General features: G+C 41.7%; 1 pseudogene; it reads left to right on the top strand.

The window, feature by feature from the left end:
• Positions 1–10,391: 10,391 nt before the first annotated feature.
• Positions 10,392–11,294, top strand: LOC118672281 (annotated as a pseudogene).
• The last annotated feature ends 8,671 nt before the right edge of the window (positions 11,295–19,965 follow it).

Raw genomic sequence — 19,965 nt, forward strand, 5'->3', positions numbered from 1 at the left:
TATACACTGAGCCAAACCAGCCAGGGCTTACACAAACTATTTTCAAATGTTAAGAAGTCTTCTAGACATGTGTATTTATATCCACTATCATTGTGATGAATGTCACCTTAACTATACATGTGTAGATATGTATACTTATATATAGTATATACACTTATATATATTGTATGTAAGTATGTGTATAATACTTATCTACACTATATGTAAATATACATGTATACTTACTACTGTAAATATGTAAGTATATATACTAGTATAAATATATATAGTATATATTTATATAACAGTATATATACAGAGTATCAAATATACACAAATTATGAATAGATATAGATTCTATGTCTACACAGATTATATATATATCTCCAGACCACGAAGATAATTTTTTAGCATTGTTTAAGGTCATACAATATTCTATCAGGAACTTTATGAAATTTCATTATATCTAATGGAAAAATGTTTGGTAGGGCCAACTGGCATGGCTTAGTGGCTGTCGACCTATGAACCAGGAGGTCAGGGCACATGCCCAGGTTGCTGGCTCGATCCCCAGTGCAGAGCATGCAGGAGGCAGCCAATCAATGATTCTCTCTCATCATTGATGTTTCTATCTCTCTCTCCCTCTCCCTTCCTCTCTGAAATCAATAAAAATATTTTTAAAAAAATGTTTGTAAAGGACTTGTATGCATGCATATAAGCATAACCAGTGGACATAAGACATTGGGGGATAGGGGAGGCTAGGGGACTGTCTGGGGCGGGGGGATAAAATGGACACATATGTAATACCCTTTGTAATACTTTAAGCAATAAAATAAATAAATAAATAAATAAATAAATAAATAAATAAATAAATAAATGTTTGGTAGCCTCTTTGGATCTGAAAGGGCGAGTCATCGCGGGGCCTACGTGGGCCGACCGCCAGGCCTCATGAGGCACAGCCTGACCACGCTGCTGGCAGCCTCAGGCACTGACTCCCCAGCCCACGGAGGGAGCCTGGCGCAGGCTACCCGCCCGCCGCCCCAGGACCGGACCCATGCGGCAGCGGCGGCGATGGCGGGGCGGGGCGTGTGCCCTTGCCTGAGGAGATGGAGGAAGAGGCGATCGCCAGCGCCCCCGGGGATGAGACGGAGGATGTGGACTTCCTGTCTGGGCTGGAACTGGTCGATCTGCTGGACCCCCGGCAACCAGACTGGCCACTGGAGCCCGGGCTCAGCTCGCCCTTGGGGGGGCGAGGACTGCGCCCTCCATCTTGCCCTGGGTCCTCCATTTTTGGGCAGAGCCATGTGCTTGGCGGGGGCTTCTTCCCGGAGGCCCAGGCCTCTGCTGGCCACGCCCAGGATTTCTCTGGACTAACCAATGATAATCAAGGGAAGTGCACGCAATCAATATGACCACATCCTGTGTAACAAGACTCGACTCGTGCCTGGCCAATCGGTGGGGCCCACAGTCCCCTCCCCTGCCCTCACTATAAAACCCACAATCCCATCAGGCCTCTCTCTCTCGGCCACTGGGCTTACCGTTGCATCGGTGAGCGTGGTCGGGGAGCCGAACTAGTTCGAAATGAAGGACTCTTTGCTTTTGCATCGGACTGGCTGGCTCCCTGGTGGGCCCTTGGGAATCTTGAAATCTGGGCACAACAGATCCTAATAAAGGAAAATCAATACACAAAATTGTTCCATAGAAAAGGTTTCAGTTTTATATTTTAAATCTGCAGGCTAAAATGACTAAAATTCAACATATCTTACAACTAGTTTGCAAGAGCCTCTGACTTACATCAGGGACTATGAAAATTAATAAAAAATTAATTTAGAAAAGTATTGTTTAACTAGCAGATGGTATTGGAAAATGAATAGTGTTGCCAATGATGTACTTTTTCCATTTGGAGGCATTGCAGATTTTCTTTTTCACTTATAACAACCATTAAAACTCAGTGTGAAAAGTAAACTAAACTGAGAATCGGGCCTGAAAAATCTCTAACAGAGTGCCAAACCAAGATTTGCTCTATAAATAATGAGGAAAGTTCTATCTCAGTGTTAATTATAGGTTTAGTGGGAACTTTATTCAAATACATAAAATACTAAAATATCATTTTTCATTCTTACCCCAGCTTTTCTTGACTTTTATTTTTACATATATACTATGTAGGCAAAATAGTACCTGCATATTATTTGTGGATAAACACATATACAAATAGTGGTTATTCCGCCTAAAAATAATTTTACTTCTAAGGAGAGCTCGATGAAGAATGTGGAGAGCCCACTGCACAGAATGAGGGCCTCTCAAATGTGTGCTTCTCAAACGAGTCCCAGCACATCGGACTCACACAGAGGGCACGCTAAGCTCAGATTTCTTCCCTTCTCCCCTAATCAGATTCTCTGAGAAGCAGAGCTTAGAAATATGATTGGTGAGCATTTCTAAAGTGATGTTTTGGGCAGTGATCTGAGAAGCATTACAATGCACGGCTATGAATAATTGTCTATGAAATCAAACGTCAAGAGACAAACATATCTAGTTAGTTGCCAAACATTCTATGGGCAGGAATGATGATAACACAACACAAAGCATAATCAGGTCACTGTAATTGGATGCCTTTGGGAGAAGTTAAAACAGAATAAGCTTTCAGTGCCGACTTTTCTTCTTAGCATAGAAATCCTGTGAGTTTACTAGCTCTCCACCTCTGTGCTTCAGTTCTCTCCTCAGTAAAATGAGAGGTATGAGAACCACTTAATTCTTAGGATTAAGAGAATTAAGTGAGATAATATATGTAAGGTGCCTGCAATGGTGTCTGGCATGTAGTAAAATCTTGCTGTTACTGATATAGTTTTTGCTTACCATCCATTTTAGAATAGGAGATTCCTGGAGAGCATGGCAATAAAAATTATTATATCAGAGCATAAACATTGTTTTTACCCCACTTTTTGCTACAGTGTTGCAACATAATGTCTAGATATCTGAGAAGAAAAAAACTGACTTGTAACTATTAGAAAGGCAATAAAAGTCTTAATTAAATGAATTTAGTTATATAAAAAATGACATATTCTGCAACGTGTAATAAATATCACATTTTTTTCAAGACTAAAAATAAACCCAAAACGAAAATGGTGAGGTCATCTCAGAGAGATACCTACCTACCACTAATGCAGTTTTCTGTGACAGGCCAATCTTTATTTTATTTTATTTCTGTCTTTTTTCTTAAATATATTTTATTGATTATCTACAGAGAGGAAGGGAGAGGAATAGAGAGTTAGAAACCTTGATGAGAGAGAAACATCGATCAGCTGCCTCCTGCACACCCTCCACTGAGGATGTGCCTGTAACCATGGCACATGCCCCCGACCGGAATCGAACCTGGGACTCTTCAGTCCGCAGGCCGATGCTCTATCCACTGAGCCAAACCAGTCAGGGTTATTTCTGTCTTTTTAGACTGAGCCTGTGCCTCTGTGCTTAATCTCTGGGTTTGTAAATATCAAGATTCCAGCTTGAATCCGTCAAGAAGGGAGTTAGGGTCCCAGTCACAGAGCCTAAAATTGACTGGATGCTGGGATCTCACCTGGCCAAAACTCTCTCTATCATGTTGATCTCCTTGTTTTGTTGTTGTTAATCCTCACTGAGGATATTTTCCCATTGATTTTTAGAGAGAATGGAAGGGAGGGGGAAAGACAGAGAGAAGTGAGAGAGACACAGCGATTGGTTGTGTCCCTCATGCACCTCCCACATGCACACTTACCAGGGCCGGGGCTCAAGCCTGCATGAGGTACATGCCCTTGACAGGAATTGAACCCAGGACCCTTCGTCCATGGGCCAATGCTCTATCCACTGACCCAAACCAGTCAGGGCTTGGTCTCCCTTTTGAACTACAATTCATGACAGAAACTGAGTTCCAGCCTTCAGAAGTAGATCTGGAAAGCTTCTGATTCTTTTTGACAGAGAGAGAGAGGGAGAGAGAGAGAGAGAGAGAGAGAGAGAGATTGAGACATGGATCGGTTGTTTTCTGACAGGAGATAGAACCTGCAACCTATACATGTGCCCTGGCTATGAATGGAACCCACAACCTTTTTGTGGATGGGATGATACTTCAACCAACTGGGCACCCGGCAGGGCTATAGGTGATTTTTTAATTTCATTAACTGACCAAAGCCTCTCTAACACTTGGGGAGTTCTATTCAGGTGAGAGTCTTAGAGGGATTTGGTGACAGGCCCCATACTCCTCTCAACCTTCTACCACCAGAACTCTCCTTCTGTGGTCCCCACCAATGCCTCATGACCCCTTTGTAACTGACTTCTACTTTTTTGCATGGTCGTTTGTTGCCACCCATGGGCCTCCTTCACTTTATTTTTAATTTTTTAAAAATCATTTTACTTTTATTTTTTTAAATATATTTGTATGATTTCAGAGAGGAAGGGAGAGGGAAAGAGTGAGATAGAAACATCAGTGATGAGAGGGAATCATTGATTGGCTGCCTTCTGCACGCCTCCTACTGGGGACTGAGCCCAAAACCCGGGCATGTGCCCTTGACCGGAATTGAACCTGGGAGCCTTGAGTCCTCAGGCTGATGCAGGCTGACACTCTATCCACTGAGCCAAACCGGCTAGGACAGGCCTCCTTCACTTTAAGCTGCTGGATCCTTTTCTGGGCTGATGACTCTGCCAAGTTCGGACAGCCAGACTTTGCCCTTGCTGGGTCTGTGACATTTACCTCAACTAAAAGGCCAGACTCCCAAAAATCCCATCAGCAGTGAGCAGTGGGAAGTCCCATCTGTCCCTGCTGTCTGATGCTGGGGAGGCTGGACACCTGCCCACGTTGAGCTTCTGTCTGCCCTGGGTTTTCAGAGTGAACTTTCCTCCCTCAGACAGGAGCCCCAGAACCTGTGGTGACTCCTGAAGGTCTCCCAGATCATTAAGAGACGCAGCTTTTCCTTCCGCTGGGAAGACAGCAAGACCAGTGACTCATCTGTCACTGCTAATGAGCACAAAGGGTCTGAACATTGGGGAACACAGAGAGGAAAGGACTGAGATTAACCAGACACCAGGCTTTTAATTTTTTCCCAGAACACAGCCTATTTGTCATGCGATGTTAGAAGGACAGAGAAAATAAAGTTAACGAGCAGCCGTTGTCTGTTTGAGAAAGTCTTTTTTAAAAAATATGTTTTATTGATTTTTTTACAGAGAGGAAGGGAGAGGGATAGAGAGTTAGAAACATCGAAGAGAGTGAAACATCAACCAGCTGCCTCCTGCACACCCCCTACTGGGGATGTACCCGAAACCCAGGTACATGCCCTTGACCGGAATCGAACCTGGGACCTTTCAGTCCGCAGGCCGATGCTCTATCCACTGAGCCAAACCAGTTAGGGCAAGAAAGTCTTAAAGAAAGCCACCGCAGAGAGATGTGGGTTGCCCGTGGAGATGCGCAGAAGAAACAGCAGGTAGCCAAAGATACCAAACATAAGCTCCATCTTGGGAGAAACTGGTTACCAAGAATTAGGCTCGAAACGCATTCATTAAAGCTTGCAGAATTCCACCCAAGAGCCTCTTCTCTCATGCTGACGTGGATACCCCAAATCAGGAGTTGGTAACTGGAAGCCTGTATTTCATTCGGCAAGTGCAACTTTAAAAATCCTTGCTTTGGTCCTAGCCAGTTTAGCTTAGTGGATAGAGCGTCAGCCTGTGGACTGAAGGGTCCCAGGTTTAATTCCTGTCAAGGGCATATGCCTGGGTTGCAGGCTCAGTCCCCAGTAGGGGGCGTGCAGGAAGCAACTAATCAATGATTCTCTCTCATCATTGATGTTTCTATCTCTTTTCCTCTTCCTTCCTCTCTGAAATCAATAAAAATATATATTTTTTAAAATCCTCACTTTGAATGTGAACATGTTTTGTGGTGCATGCAATTTCCTGTTCTCCATAAGTTTGACCTTCCTTTCACATCAGGTTTCTTTACATATTTTACAGTGCTTTACTAGCTGGACTCTGAAGGCATTTGACCTAGATTGCTCAGTAATATTCTCTAGAAAGCAAAGGAAATGAGAGGCTAATGATGCCCAACTTGGATTCTGGCTTTTGGAGCCCATTAGGGATGCTAGGGCTTGCTGGTCAGAGCTGGTCTAGGGGGATTCAGGCTGACTACTACAGACTGGGCAGAGCACTGAGCTGTCATATCCTTTATCCCACAGTACACTCACAGCTTGCATAGAAGTCTGTTGCCTCCACTAGGCACTAGGCATCTAAAAACATTCAATTCCTCAATATTCCCATTTTGGGGGGAACTCTCAAAAAAGAAATACTAAGGAATTGGACAAGGTCAATAACCTAAGTGTACTGTTACTGAATTTCCAGAACCAAAATTCATATCTCATGGTTCAAACTTGGAAACATAGTATTGGAAACTGTGACTGCCCTGGACAATTCTTCACATATGAACACTAGAGCTGTACAGAGCTTAGCCACTGTCCAGTGGGGGTTGGGGGTGGTACCTGGGAGAGGGAGACACGTTTTCAGGGTTACACTCGCCTGTAAATTGGGATCTGGACTTCTTTCTCAGTGAAGAGTACACTGAATGATCTCGGATTTCCTCCAAACACCTGAAAACATACATACTGGCAGAGACATGACTGGTGTAGAAAACCTTTTATGCGGCCTGTGCGTCTCTATAGGTCTACTGCCGGAACCACCCACACCACCCAAGGTTCCGGGACGACAGCCTGGCAAACACATTCCTTTTACTCCAAATTGCATGACTGGGACATCCACAAATAATGACATGAACCCTCTTTAGGCTCCTGCAGAAACCTCTGGTCCTCCCTAATCAGATTCCATCCATCTTTGTGTCATACACTCCTGGCTCTTTAAAGATTCCCATAGCCCTTGCTCCTTGCCTGGCTGAGAGGGAAAAGAAACAACAAATTCCTTAATTCTGCTTCCTGAAAACCACTCAACTCCACCAAACTATCTAAAAATATGTTTCTGAATTCTAATGCATAGACTTATGAGAGGGTAGAAAAGCTAGCTAAAATAAGGCTTATATGTATAATCTCAGGAGAGGGTAGTTTAGAAATGACTGTAAGAATATCACTTTTTCCTTGACTGCACATGGGGCCTGGCGTTAATAAGACACACTGGACCAAAAGTAGGTGAAAGCACTATAGCAGCACCCATGAAGAATAGGATAGGATAGACAAAGAGATGGGAGGGCCACCTAACAGGACTTTATTCTCAGTCCTCGGGACAACCAATGAAGACTTTTAAGTAAAACAGTTCTATCAATGAATTTTACTCTGTTAATCTAGTAACAAATGTTTACTAATTTAATTCTTACAGGATTAATCATCTATGTATCTTATAATTCTTTGCTATTCAAGAAGAATCTGAGCAGAAAATAGAAACTTGGTGCATTCATTTCCTGGTTTAATAAAGGGGGGAAATCATTTTGTGTAAGTAAAAGAGAATCTATACAATAAAAGGGTAATATGCTAATTAGACCTGGAGACCTTCTGGATGTTCTTCCGGACAAAGCCATGGTGGTGGGGCTGAGGCAGAGGCAATTAGGGGTGATCAGGCCAGCAGGGAAGGGCAGTTGGGGGTGATCAGGCCAGCGGGGGTTGGGGAGGGGAGTTGGGGGCAAGCAGGCCAGCAGGCAGAGTGGTTGCAGCGGTTCTCAACCTGTGGGTCACGAACAATGAAAATACATCCTGCGTATCAGATATTTACATTACGATTCATAACAGTAGCAAAATTACAGTTATGAAGTAGCAACGAAAATAATTTTATGGTTGGGGGTCACCACAACATGAGGAACTGTATTAAAGGGTTGTGGCATTAGGAAGGTTGAGAACCACTGGTAGGGCAATCAGGCAGGCAGGCAGGTGAGCGGTTAGGAGCCAGCTGTCCCGGATTGCAAGAGGGTTGTTCCACAGAGATCAGGCCTAAACTGGCAGTTGGACATCCCCTGAGGGGTCCCAGATTGGAGAGGGTGCAGGCCGGGCTGAGGGACACACCCTCCTTCTCCCGTGCATGAATTTCATGCACCAGGCCACTAGTATATTTATAAGGAAAATACATACCTTTTTATAAAACAGACAGTTCAAAAATAATTTGGCTTTTGCCCAGCTGGTGCGGCTCAGTGGTTGAGTGTCGACCCAAAAACCAAAGAGTCACTGATTGGATTCCCGTCAGGGCACAAGCCTGGTTTGTGGGCTCCATCCCCAGTAGGGGTGCATACAAGAAGCAGTTGATGGATGATATTTCTCTCTCATCGATGTTTCTATCTGTCTCCCTTCCTCTCTCTCTAAAAACCAAATTAAAAAAATAATAATAATTTGGTTTTGAGACAATTTTTAAATAAAACTGTTTAAAAGTATATAAATATGTGGTAATAAACATTTTGTAATTGTTTATAAGACTGCTCATCACAACAACAAAAGGACAGCATTGCTCCTGATTTAGCTACATATTCATTTTCATTAGCTATTACCTTCACAATGTTCACAATTCATATGCGACCAAAGACTATATAATGAAAGGACTTTTTCCCAATCCTGTTGCCCAGTCACCCAGTTTTGCTACCTTGGGACAATCAATATTTTTAGTTTTTGGGGGGTATTCTCCCAAATATATTTTAAAAAAGCGAGTGTATATTAAATATATTTATCCTCTTTCATCCAAATAGAAATATACTAAGCATGGTGTTTTCATCTGGCTTTTTTCACCAACTATACATATTGGCACTCATTCCACATCATAACCTAAAGAGCGTCCTCATTTTCATAGCTTCACACAGTGCTCCCTCTGTATTCACTTAATCATTCTCCTACTAAAGGCCATTTAGGTTGATTTACTATTTTGCTGTAAAAATGCTATCTGCAAGAACCTCTATGTGTCTCATTTTGCAAACATGTAAGAATATCTGTAGGAATAAACTTTTAGAAGTATAAATTCTGGATTAAAGGGTATATCTTTTTGTAATTTTGATAGCCATTGCTAAATTGTGCTTTACCAAGTTGCACAAAAATGCATTTCTAATTAGTCCTTTCATTAGCCCATTCCATAATGTTAATTATTGTAAATTTAAAATATTTTAATATATGGTAGAGATATATCTCTTTATTTTTAAGGGGTTTTTTTTGGGGGGGGGAGAGGAGGACTCTTTTGGTTTATTTATTTTTAATATGAATTTTATAATCAGCTTGTCTAGTTTTATTCAGGCTATGAATATAAAATCTTTTTTTTTTTCTATAAAGTGTGAACAACCCATAAAAAAGAATAGTGAGCCGAAGCCGGTTTGGCTCAGTGGATAGAGCGTAGGCCTGCGGACTGAAGGGTCCCAGGTTCGATTCCGGTCAAGGGCATGTACCTGGGTTGCGGGCACATCCCCAGTGGGAGATGTGCAGGAGGCAGCTGATCGATGTTTCTCTCTCATCGATGTTTCTAACTTTCTATCTCTCTCCCTTCCTCTCTGTGAAAAATCAATAAAATATATTAAAAAAAAAAAAAAGAATAGTGAGTTATATAAAAGGTAAAAAGTAACTTCATTTAGGTTTTATAATAATGACATGTTTAATTTCATTCTCTGAATGAAAGAAGTGGATTGAACCCTGGCCGGTGTAGCTCAGCTGGTTAGGCTTGTCCTATGCACCAGGAGGTTGCCAGTTTGATTCCAAGTCAAGGGCACATGCCTGGGTTGCCGGCTGGATCCCTGGTTGGAGGGTGTGCAGGAGGCAACTGATCGATGTTTCACCCTCCCATTGATGTTTCTCTCTCCCTCTCCCCGCCTCTCTATCTCAAAATCCATATACTATTCTTAAAAAAAAAAAAAAGTGGATTGAGCCATGACCGGTTTGGCTCAGTGGATAGAGCGTCAGCCTGCGGACTGAAGGGTCCCAGGTTCGATTCCAGTCAAGGGCATGTACCTGGGTTGCGGGCATATCCCCAGTGGGGGTGTGCAGGAGGCAGCTGATTGATGTTTCTCTGTCATCGATGTTTCTAACTCTCTATCCCTCTCCCTTCCTCTCTGTAAAAAAATCAATAAAAATATATTTTTAAAAAAGTGGATTGATAAAATTCCACTTAATAAATGTAATAAATTAAGAAAATATACTTCAAATCCATATTAGGGAGAATTTGGGTCAGTGTTTCTCAATGAGGGGCAATCTTGCTCCAAGGGACATTTGGTGAAGTCTGAAGACTTTTAAAAAAATTTTTTTTATTGATTTCAGAGAAAAAGGGAGAGGGAAAGATAGAAACATCAATGAGGAGAGAGAGGTGCCTGCCTGGCCCGTGCCAATATCAAGCAAGAGCCAGGAAGAGGCTGTGCAGCAGCTGCCTTCTTGTCTGGGGTACTGGAACCTTCCCAGTCCCTGGAACCTTCCTAGTCCCTGCGATGATGCAATGATGCCAAGGCCCCTATGAGGGGCAAGGAGTCGTTGTGGCTGAACCCCACTGAGCCAATGCCTCATGCTCTTCCCATTGCCAGGCCCACCCCACCTGAAGAAATAAGTGGTGGATTGGCCCCAAGTAAAAGCACAGTGTATGTATCCAACTTGCCCTTTTCCCTGACCAACAATGACTTATACTGGATATTTCCCAAGTATGGCAAAGTTGTAAAGGTTACTGTAATGAAAGCTAAAGATACCAGGGAGAGTAAAGGTGTTGCACTTATTTTCTTTTTGGATAAAGACTGCACAAAATTGTACCAGGACAATAGACAACAAAGTTATTTGCTAGTGATAAAAGCAAGCATTGCTTTGACAATGGAAGAGCAGCTGATGCCACCCGAAGACAAAAGTACTTTGATAAATCTAAGGGCTATGAATGTGGGGAGAGTGGACACTTAAGTTATGCCTGCCCTAAAAATATGCTTGGAGAATGTGAACCTCCAGAGAAAAAGGAGAAGAAAAAAATTCCTGAACCAGAAGAAGAAATTGAAGAAGTAGAAGGAAGTAAAGATGGAGGAGAAGATCCTGCTCTTCATAGCCTCAGGCCATAGCTTTCCAGCAAGCCGAAACTGAAGAAGAACAAAAAAAGTAGACCCCAGCCTCCTACTTCCCCACCCCTGTCATCCCTGCTTCCCCATGTAATCCTTGTCCTGCCTTATATAAGCAGCTGGTGTATGGGGGTGGCAGAGCAAATTTTTGTGGATGACCTGCTGCTCTCCCATACTGCTGGCAGTATCAGAATAAATGCTCATATATGATTAAAAAAAAAAGTGGAAGCCTACTTAAGGGGATCCCTCAACCTCTAATGATTCAAGACGCCCAAGGATAAAGAAAAGCACATATTTCAGTGATGAGGAAGAACTTAGTGATTAAAATTATGTTTATTATGTAAATACTAGAGGCCTGGTGCACGAAATTCGTACATTTTGGGGGGGGGGGGTGTCTCCCTCAGCTTGGCCTGTGCCCCCTCACAGTCCAGAAGCCCTCAGGGAGCGGGCCTAAGCCATCAGTCGGACATCTTTAGCACTGCCACGGAGGTGGGAGAGGCTCCTGTCACCGCTGCTGCACTCGCCAGCTGTGAGCCTGGCTTCTGGCTGACTGGCACTCCCTCTGTGGGAGCACATTGACCACCAGAGGGCAGCTCCTGCATTGAGCGTCTGCCCCCTGGTGGTCAGTGTACGTCATAACGACCAGTCATTCTGCTCTTTGGTCGATTTGCATATTAGCCTTTTATTATATAGGATTAAAATTTTTAAAAAATGATGAGAGAGAATCATTGATCGGCTGCCTCCTGCATGCCCCCTATTGGGGATCGAACTCAGGCATGTGCCCTGACTGGGAATCAAACCATGACCTCCTGGTTCATAGGTCTATGCTCAACCACTGAGCCAAACCAGTTAGGCTGAAGACATTTTTGATGGTCATGCCCAGGGGCAGGGGTGTTGGTGCTCTGAGCATCTATTGGGTAAAAGCAGAGATGGTGTTAAACCTCCTGTGATGAGCAGGACCTGTAATGCACCCACAACAAAGCATTGAAGTCAAAAATGCCCATAATGCAGAGGCTGATATACCATGATTTAGAGAGAGAAGCAAAAAGATAGTCTCTTATTTAAAGGAAAATATAAAGGAAGGGGAAGATGGAAATGATCTATGGGAAAGCAAAGGTGAACAAAGGCAATAGGAAGTGTAAAATTCTAGTTCTTTATGAAATTTTATTTATTTATTCATAAAAAATTTGATGTAGTATCATGTGAAAGTCTAACAACTCTAAATTGGTATTAGAGTGTACCTATATTTTGGGAGCTATCAGGGGCAGTATGCCAGTTTCTGTCTGATAACTGACACAGAATCAGGGAGAGAATGACTGAATGAAGGAGTTAAAGATGACCTTTTTTTGAACTAATGGGAGCTTGTGTCTGAGATAGTTCATATGTTAGAAAGGTCAAAGAAAAATATATCATCAAATATTTTTATATTTGTCAATTTTTAAGAAAAATATTATACATCATTATTGCTTGTTTTGATGCATGCTACTAATGAGATTCAGAATCATTGATTTATTAGCTATTTACATTTATTTACATTTTACTTATGTCTACTGCATTGTTGGTGTTCATTCATTGGTTATTGTGCTGTTTAGATATTAAAATAAATAAAAGTTTGTGTGCCACTTTTGTATTACAAACAAACAAAAATATGATGTGCTCTTGCAGTATAATGGTTGATAGTTTTCAGAGATATCTTTAGAGCAGCTGACTAATATAAGGTAAGTTACATTTTGCTAAGTGTCCACTTTGTCTTTTTGTAAAACCAAATTCAGATTTTTATTGTTCTTATGACATCTTTCCTGCTCATTAACATTTTTGTGCTATGGGTAGCATATAACTTTATTGTCAATTCTGATGTTGAGTAATTCATTTGTTAACATTGCAAAAATAGATAAATTTTTGTGCCCAGCAATAATTCTGCAATTAGTCTATGTAGCTGATAAAGTACTTCATCAAAAATTAATAGGAATTTTTTAGTATTTTATTTTATTTATTTTCCTTTTTAAAAAAATATTTATTGTTGAGAGTATTATAGATGTCCCCCCATTTTTCCCCATTGCTCCCCTCCAACCAGTTCCTGCCCCACCCCAGGCTGTCACCACTCTATTGTCTGTGTCCATAGGTACTGCATATATGTATATAAGATCTTTAGTTAATCTCTTCCAGTACTCCCCCCTTCCCACTGAGATTCATCAGTCTTTTCCATGTTTCCATGCCTCTGATTCTACTCTATTCATCAGTTTATTTTGTTCATTAGATTCCTTATTCATTTATTTTGATTTTTAGATTCAATTGTTGATAGAAATGTATTTATTGCCCATTTTATTGTTCATAGTTTTTTTTTTTTCTTCCTCATCATCTTCTTCCCCTTCCTCCTCTTCTTAAAGGATACCCTTCAACATGTCATGTAATACTGATTTGGTGGTAATGAACTTCTTTAGCTTTTCTTGTCTGTGAAGCTCTTTAACTGATTCTCAATTCTAAATGTAGCTTTGCTGGGTAATCTTGGTTGTAGGTCCTTACTATTCACCATTTTGAATATTTCTTGCCACTCACTCCCTTCTGGCCTGAAAAGTTTCTGTTGAGAAATCAGCTGACAATTGTATGGGTCCTCCTTGTAGGTAACTAACTACTTTTCTCTTGCTGCTTTTAAGATTCTCTTTGTCTTGGCATTTTAATTATTATGTGTCTTGATGTGGGCCTCTTTGGGTTCTTCTTGTGTGGAACTTGTTAGTCCATTTCTTTCACCAGATAGGGGAAGTTTTCTGTCATTATTTCTTTAAATAGGTTTTCAATATTGTGCTCTCTCTTCTCCTTCTGGTACTCCCATAATGCAAATGTTGGTACGTTTGAAGTTGTCCCAGAGGTTCCTTACACTATCTTCACATTTTTGGATTCTTTTTTCTTTTTGCTCTTTGAATTGCGTGTTTTTGATTCCTCATATTCGAGATCATTGATTTGATTCTCGTAATCCTCTATTCTACTGTTGAGTAAAAATTATTCTTTATTTCAATTACTGTGTGCTTAATTTCTGACTGGCCCTTTTTCATGTCTTTGTTATTCTCACAAAGATCCTTGAAAGTCTCACTAAGTCCCTTGCAGCTCTCATTAAGTTCCTTGAGTAACCTTATAACCATGGTTTTGAACTCTGTATCTAGTAGTTAGCTTGCTTCCATTTCTTTCATTTGTGACACGTTTCTCTGTCTCCACATTTTGGTTGCTTCCTTGTGTTTGTTTCTATGTACTAGGAAAAGCTGCTATGTCTCCTGGAATTGGTAGAGTGGCCTTGTGTAGTAGGTGTCCTGCAGGGCCAAGTAGCTCAGCCTCCCCAGTCACCTGAGCTGGGCACTCTAGGTGTACCCCTGTGTGGGCTGTGTGCACAGCCTTGTTGTAGTTGAGCCTTAATTGCTATTGGCGTCACTGGGAGGAGTTGACCTCCAGGCCAATTGGCTGTGAGGACCAGCTGTGACTACAGTGGAAGTGCTGCTGTGCAGGAGACACACCTATGGAGCAGGGCTTGTTTCAGTGGGCTTTGGTGTTCATTGAGTTTGCGCCTGGAGAGTATTGCTTGTGGATCTGTAGAGTTGTAATCTGGTATAGTCTGAAGTTGTCCATTGAGTGTACTGGCTCTGGGGTCTCCTAGGAGGTGCAAAGGCAGCAACTGCCTGGGGTCATCCAGCAGGAGCTACAGAGAGATCTGCAGATGGCTGCTACTTGCATTGGGCTTGTAAGTGCCCAGGTAAGACCCAGCACCCAGCTGTAAAGAAGGCAGGCTGGTGCTAATGCTGGGTCTTGGGCTGTTTATTGAAAGATTTGGGGCCGCTGATGTCAGCTGATGCTTGTTTGAGAGATTTTAGCAAGTCTGAAGCCTGAGCCAGGACAGGCCATTCATATGAAAAAGCTGCTGCACATAGCTTGGGTGGGGCTGTAAATTGAATGGGGTGGGTCTCAGAGAATTACCAGGGAAGAAAGAACAGTGTGGGCCACACTGATGAAAACTCAGATATGACTGCCAGTCAGCTCTGTGATGGGGAGATCCCAGCACAGGAACAATGATCCCTGTGAGCTCCCCCATATGGGAGAAAGCCACCCCCGAGTTTTCATCTAAATGCCAGACAACCCAGCTCCTTCTCGTTTGTACCTGGATCCCCCAAAGCAATCACATGGCACTGGAGCTCAGAGGGAGAGGGACCATGTAAGCCATGCACCAGCCCTTTAAAAGGAACTGCTTGGGTCTCCAGCAGCCTCAGTGTCATTCAGCCACACTCCCTGCTGGTTTTTACAGCTGGGAACTTCTCTTTCCAGCTCTGGAAACTTGGGCTGGAGGTTTGGTGTGGGGCTTGGACCCCTTGCTTCTCAAGGGAGGCCTCTGTCATGGAGATATCCCTTCCAATTAACAAAATGCCAAACATGGGAGTTAGCCTGTTCTGTGCCTCCGCCCCTCCTCCTAGTCTCAATGTACTTTCTTCTTTACTTTTCTTGTTGTAGGACTTTCATTCAGCCAGATTTCAGGCAGTCCTTAATGATGATTGCTCTGTATTTTAGTGATAATTTTGATGTGGTTGTGGGAGGTAGCAAATACCTATGCTGTCTTCTTGGTTCTCAAATAAAAGTTTAGGTACCCTGCCGAAGCCGGTTTGGCTCGGTGGATGGAGCGTCAGCCTGCGGACTGAAGGGTCCCAGGTTCGATTCCGGTCAAGGGCATGTACCTGGGTTGCGGGCACATCCCCAGTAGGAGATGTGCAGGAGGCAGCTGATCGATGTTTCTCTCTCATTGATGTTTCTAACTCTCTATCTCTCTCCCTTCTTCTCTGTAAAAAATCAATAAAATATATTTGAAAAAAAAAAGTTTAGGTACCCATTTCTGATCATTAGAGCAATCCAAAAACTCTGTGTGTAGCTCTTGGAAAAGAGCACAACTTTTTCAAGCTGTGATTGATAGAATTTGATGTGGTCTAATTGTACCAAAAGTGACTGATGTATGGTCACAAGAATTTATCTTGTGGTATCTTCTCTTGAAATGAGCATATGTTTCATTTTTAGTTTATAAAATATACCATCTCCACCAATGTCCAGTTTAGTAGATACTATAGATGAAATGCCTTAAAACACAATTCTATCCAGTTGGGTGGCTATGGTAAAATAGGTAGATTATAGTAAGTGCTGACTAAGATGTGGAGTAGCTGGAACACTCATACACTGCTGGTGGGAATGTAAAATGAATGGTTCAGCAAGTCTGGCAGTTCTTCAAGTGGTTAAACATAAAGTTACCATATGATCCAGCAATTCCACTCTGAGGTATGTACATAAAAGGTTAGAAAATGTATATCCATACAAAAACTTGTACACAAATGTTCATGGCAGTGTTATTCATAATAGTCAAAAGGTAGAAACACTCAAAATTTCCATCAGTGGGAATACAAAAGAAAAGTGGTATATTCATACAATGGAATATTAGCCAGCCATGAAAAGGAATGAAGTACTGATACAGGCTATCAATATGGATGAGCCATAAAAATGTTAACTTCAGTGAAAGAAATCAGATGGAAAAGGCCACATATTGTATGATTTAATTTATATAAAATGTCTAGAATAGGCAAATCAATGGGGACATGAAGCAGATTAGTGGTTGCCTAAAGCTGGAGTGTGGGAGGTTGGGGCCAATGGTTGAGCCCCAACATAAAAAGAGACTACAAATGGTATAGAGTTTCTTTGGGAGGAGTGATGAAAATATTTTAAATTTGTTTATCATGAGGGTTGTACAACTTCATGAATATACTAAAACTCACTGAATTGTACACTTCATTATATGGTATATGAAATATATATAGCTCAAAATACCTTTTTTAAAAAAACCCAATGAAACAAAAAAATGTTACTAAATTCAAACCAGATACTTTTACTTAATCTCAAAAACAAAAACCAAAACCACAATATCTTCCCTTAAGTAGTTATTAAATTCTATGATATTGAGTTAGTCAGAGATGCTTGTGTGGTCTCATGCAAACCCACAGCGACCTATGTCCTCACACATGAGGACCCTGCATTGCTGTCCCTGAGATGACGTCTTTCTTTTATTATTATTATTGTTTTAAAAATATTTTTATTGATTTCAGAGAGGGAGGGAAAGGGAGAGATAGAAACATCAATGATGAGAAAGAATCATTGATCGACTGCCTCTTGCAGCCCCCACACTGGGAATTGAGCCCGCAACGCGGGCATGTGCCCTGACCTGGAATTGAACCGTGTCCTCTTGGGTCATAGATCCACACTCAACACTGAGCCACTTCCGCCAGTCCAGGCTGATTCTTTTTTTTTTTTTTTAATAATTTTTTTCTTTATTGACTAAGGTGGTACATATGTGTCCTTCTCCCTCCATTGTGCCCCCCACCCACTCATGCCCTCACACCCCTGGTGTCTGTGTCCATTGGTTAGTCTTATATGCATGCATGCAAATCCTTTGGTTGATTTCTCCCTCTTATCCCCACCCTCCCCTACCTTCCCTCTGAGGTTTGATGGTCTGATCCAGCTGTGGGCAAACTAAGGCCCGCGGGCCGGATCCGGTGGGTTTGAAATGAATAAAACTATTGAAAAAAAAGACCGTACCCTTTTATGTAATGATGTTTGCTTTGAATTTATATTAGTTCACACAAACACTCCATCCATGCTTTTGTTCTGGCCCTCCGGTCCAGTTTAAGAACCCATTGTGGCCCTCGAGTCAAAAAGTTTGCCCACCCCTGGTTTGATCGATGCTTCTCTGTCTCTGGATCTGTTTTTGTTCATCAGTTTATGTTGTTCATTCCTTTTGTTTGTTTGTTTGTTTTGTTTTGTTTTGTTTTGTTTTGTTAATCCTCACTTGAGGATATTTTTTCCATTGATTTTTAGAGAGAGTGGAAAGAAAGGGAAGGAGACAGAGATGTGAGAAACACATCAATTAGTTGCCTCCCACATGAGCTCTGACCAGGGCTGGGGATCAAGCCAGCAACCTGTACATGCCCTTGATCGGAATCCAACCCAGGACCCTTCAGTCCACAGGCTGATGCTCTATCCACTGAGCTAAAATGGCAAGGGCTGATTCCTTTCTTTTAGATGAGGAATTTCAATATGTCCTGATTTTTATAAGAAAACTACCCAATTAGACAAGTTAGTTAGACAAATTTATTCTTAGTCATTGAAGATTTTATTATTTGGTTTGTAAGATTAGCTCTAGGGGGCAATATAATTTAGCAATATGTTTAATTTTTGTGTGATTTTTAGATTTTAAATTGTTTTTCATTTCCACCTGATAGTATGAAAAATTCAAACATACAGTTGAAAAAATTGTACTTAACATCAGCCAACCCACCACCTAGATTTTACCATTAACATTTCATTTTGCTGATTTTGGCACATATCTATCCACCAACTTATCTCACTTTTCTTTCATTCATCTCTCTTGTTACTGACATATTTCAAACTGAACTGCAGATAGCAGTACATGTCCTCTTGAATACTTTAGCATCTATGCTATTAACTAGAATTCAATATTTATTTATTTATTGTTTTTTCTTTCAAGGTATAATTTATATACATTGAAGTGGACAAACCCCAGCATTGTTTGCTGCATTTGACAAGTGCATACATTTGTGTCCCCCAAACCCCTATCAAGGTGTAGAGAATGATCATTCCTTTTGAAAGACCCTTCCTGCCCCTTTCCAGTCAATCATGCTGCATTCTGTCCCCTCCCCGTCTCCGGCCAAAGACATATGCCCACTGTTTTCTTTTTTCCATTTTAGTGCCTTTGAAAAATTACTGAGAATAGATAAACAGAATACAAAATATGAGGACAGGCTGTAGGCATAGTCTTAACAGATGAGAATCATATCTTCTCTTTGATAGCATAAACCAGTCAAACTTCCTACATGCCCTTTATTTTCAATTACATGCAATGTTCAACCAATTTCCAGAAACCTGCCCAGCGTGTAGCCCTCTGCCTAGAGAGGCAAAAGCAGTCATTGCATGGCCTGGTTTTGAGCTCTCAGTGATTTGGGAATGAACAGAAGATGGTGGATTGTGCTCAAAGCCCACTGCTGAGCATTTACAGGGAATACCTGATGATTGTTCCAGCCAAATAGAAGTGTCTGACCCTCTTACTATCTTCTCAGAGGCTGAAATTGGGATCTTAAGGTGAAATCCAGTTGTCACTTACTTTTAATTTATTTGGAACATGAATTGAAAAATGACTTCTTGCCCTAGCCCGTTTGGCTCAGTGGATAGAGCATTGGCTTGCGGACTAAAGGGTCCTGGGTTCTATTCCTGTCAAGGGCACATGCTTGGGTTGCAGGCTTGATCCCCAGTAGGGGCCATGCAGGAGACAGCTGATCAATGATTCTCTCTCATCATTGATGTTTCTATCTCTCTCTCTCTCCCTCTCCCTTCATCTCTGAAATCAATAAAAAAATATATTTTTAAAAAAGGAAGAAAAATGTCTTCTTAATCTAACCACTGAGACAGATGTATCAAAAAGAACCAGCAAGCTAGATTTCTAAACAGAGGTGCTCTAAGCAGGGGAAATACAGATGTTACTCTCCTCTCCATCCTCTGTCAGGGCAGGACGCTCTGATCTTGCCATCAATTATTGATATCAATGGTCTTAATCTGTTATTCCCATCCTCTAGTGTAGTGGTTCTCAACCTTCCTAATGCCGCGACCCTTTAATACAGTTCCTCATGTTGTGGTGACCCCCAATGTCATTGTTACAAATTGAACATAATTAAAGCATAGTGATTAATCACAAAAACAATATGTAATTATATATGTGTTTTCCGATGGTCTTAGGCGACCCCTGTGAAAGGGTCGTTTGACCCCCAAAGGGGTTGCGACCCACAGGTTGAGACCCGCTGCTCCAGTGGGAAGGAAAAGTCACTACATGACAGAGCCAGGAATTTTAAGCCCATTTGGGGATTTTCCTAAGGAGCTCTTATAAATGTGAATTTGCTGGTTATTGATACACATTA

The sequence above is a fragment of the Myotis myotis genome, unplaced genomic scaffold (assembly GCF_014108235.1).
Source record: "Myotis myotis isolate mMyoMyo1 unplaced genomic scaffold, mMyoMyo1.p scaffold_m19_p_17, whole genome shotgun sequence".
In the NCBI taxonomy this organism is placed as follows: Eukaryota; Metazoa; Chordata; class Mammalia; order Chiroptera; family Vespertilionidae; genus Myotis; species Myotis myotis.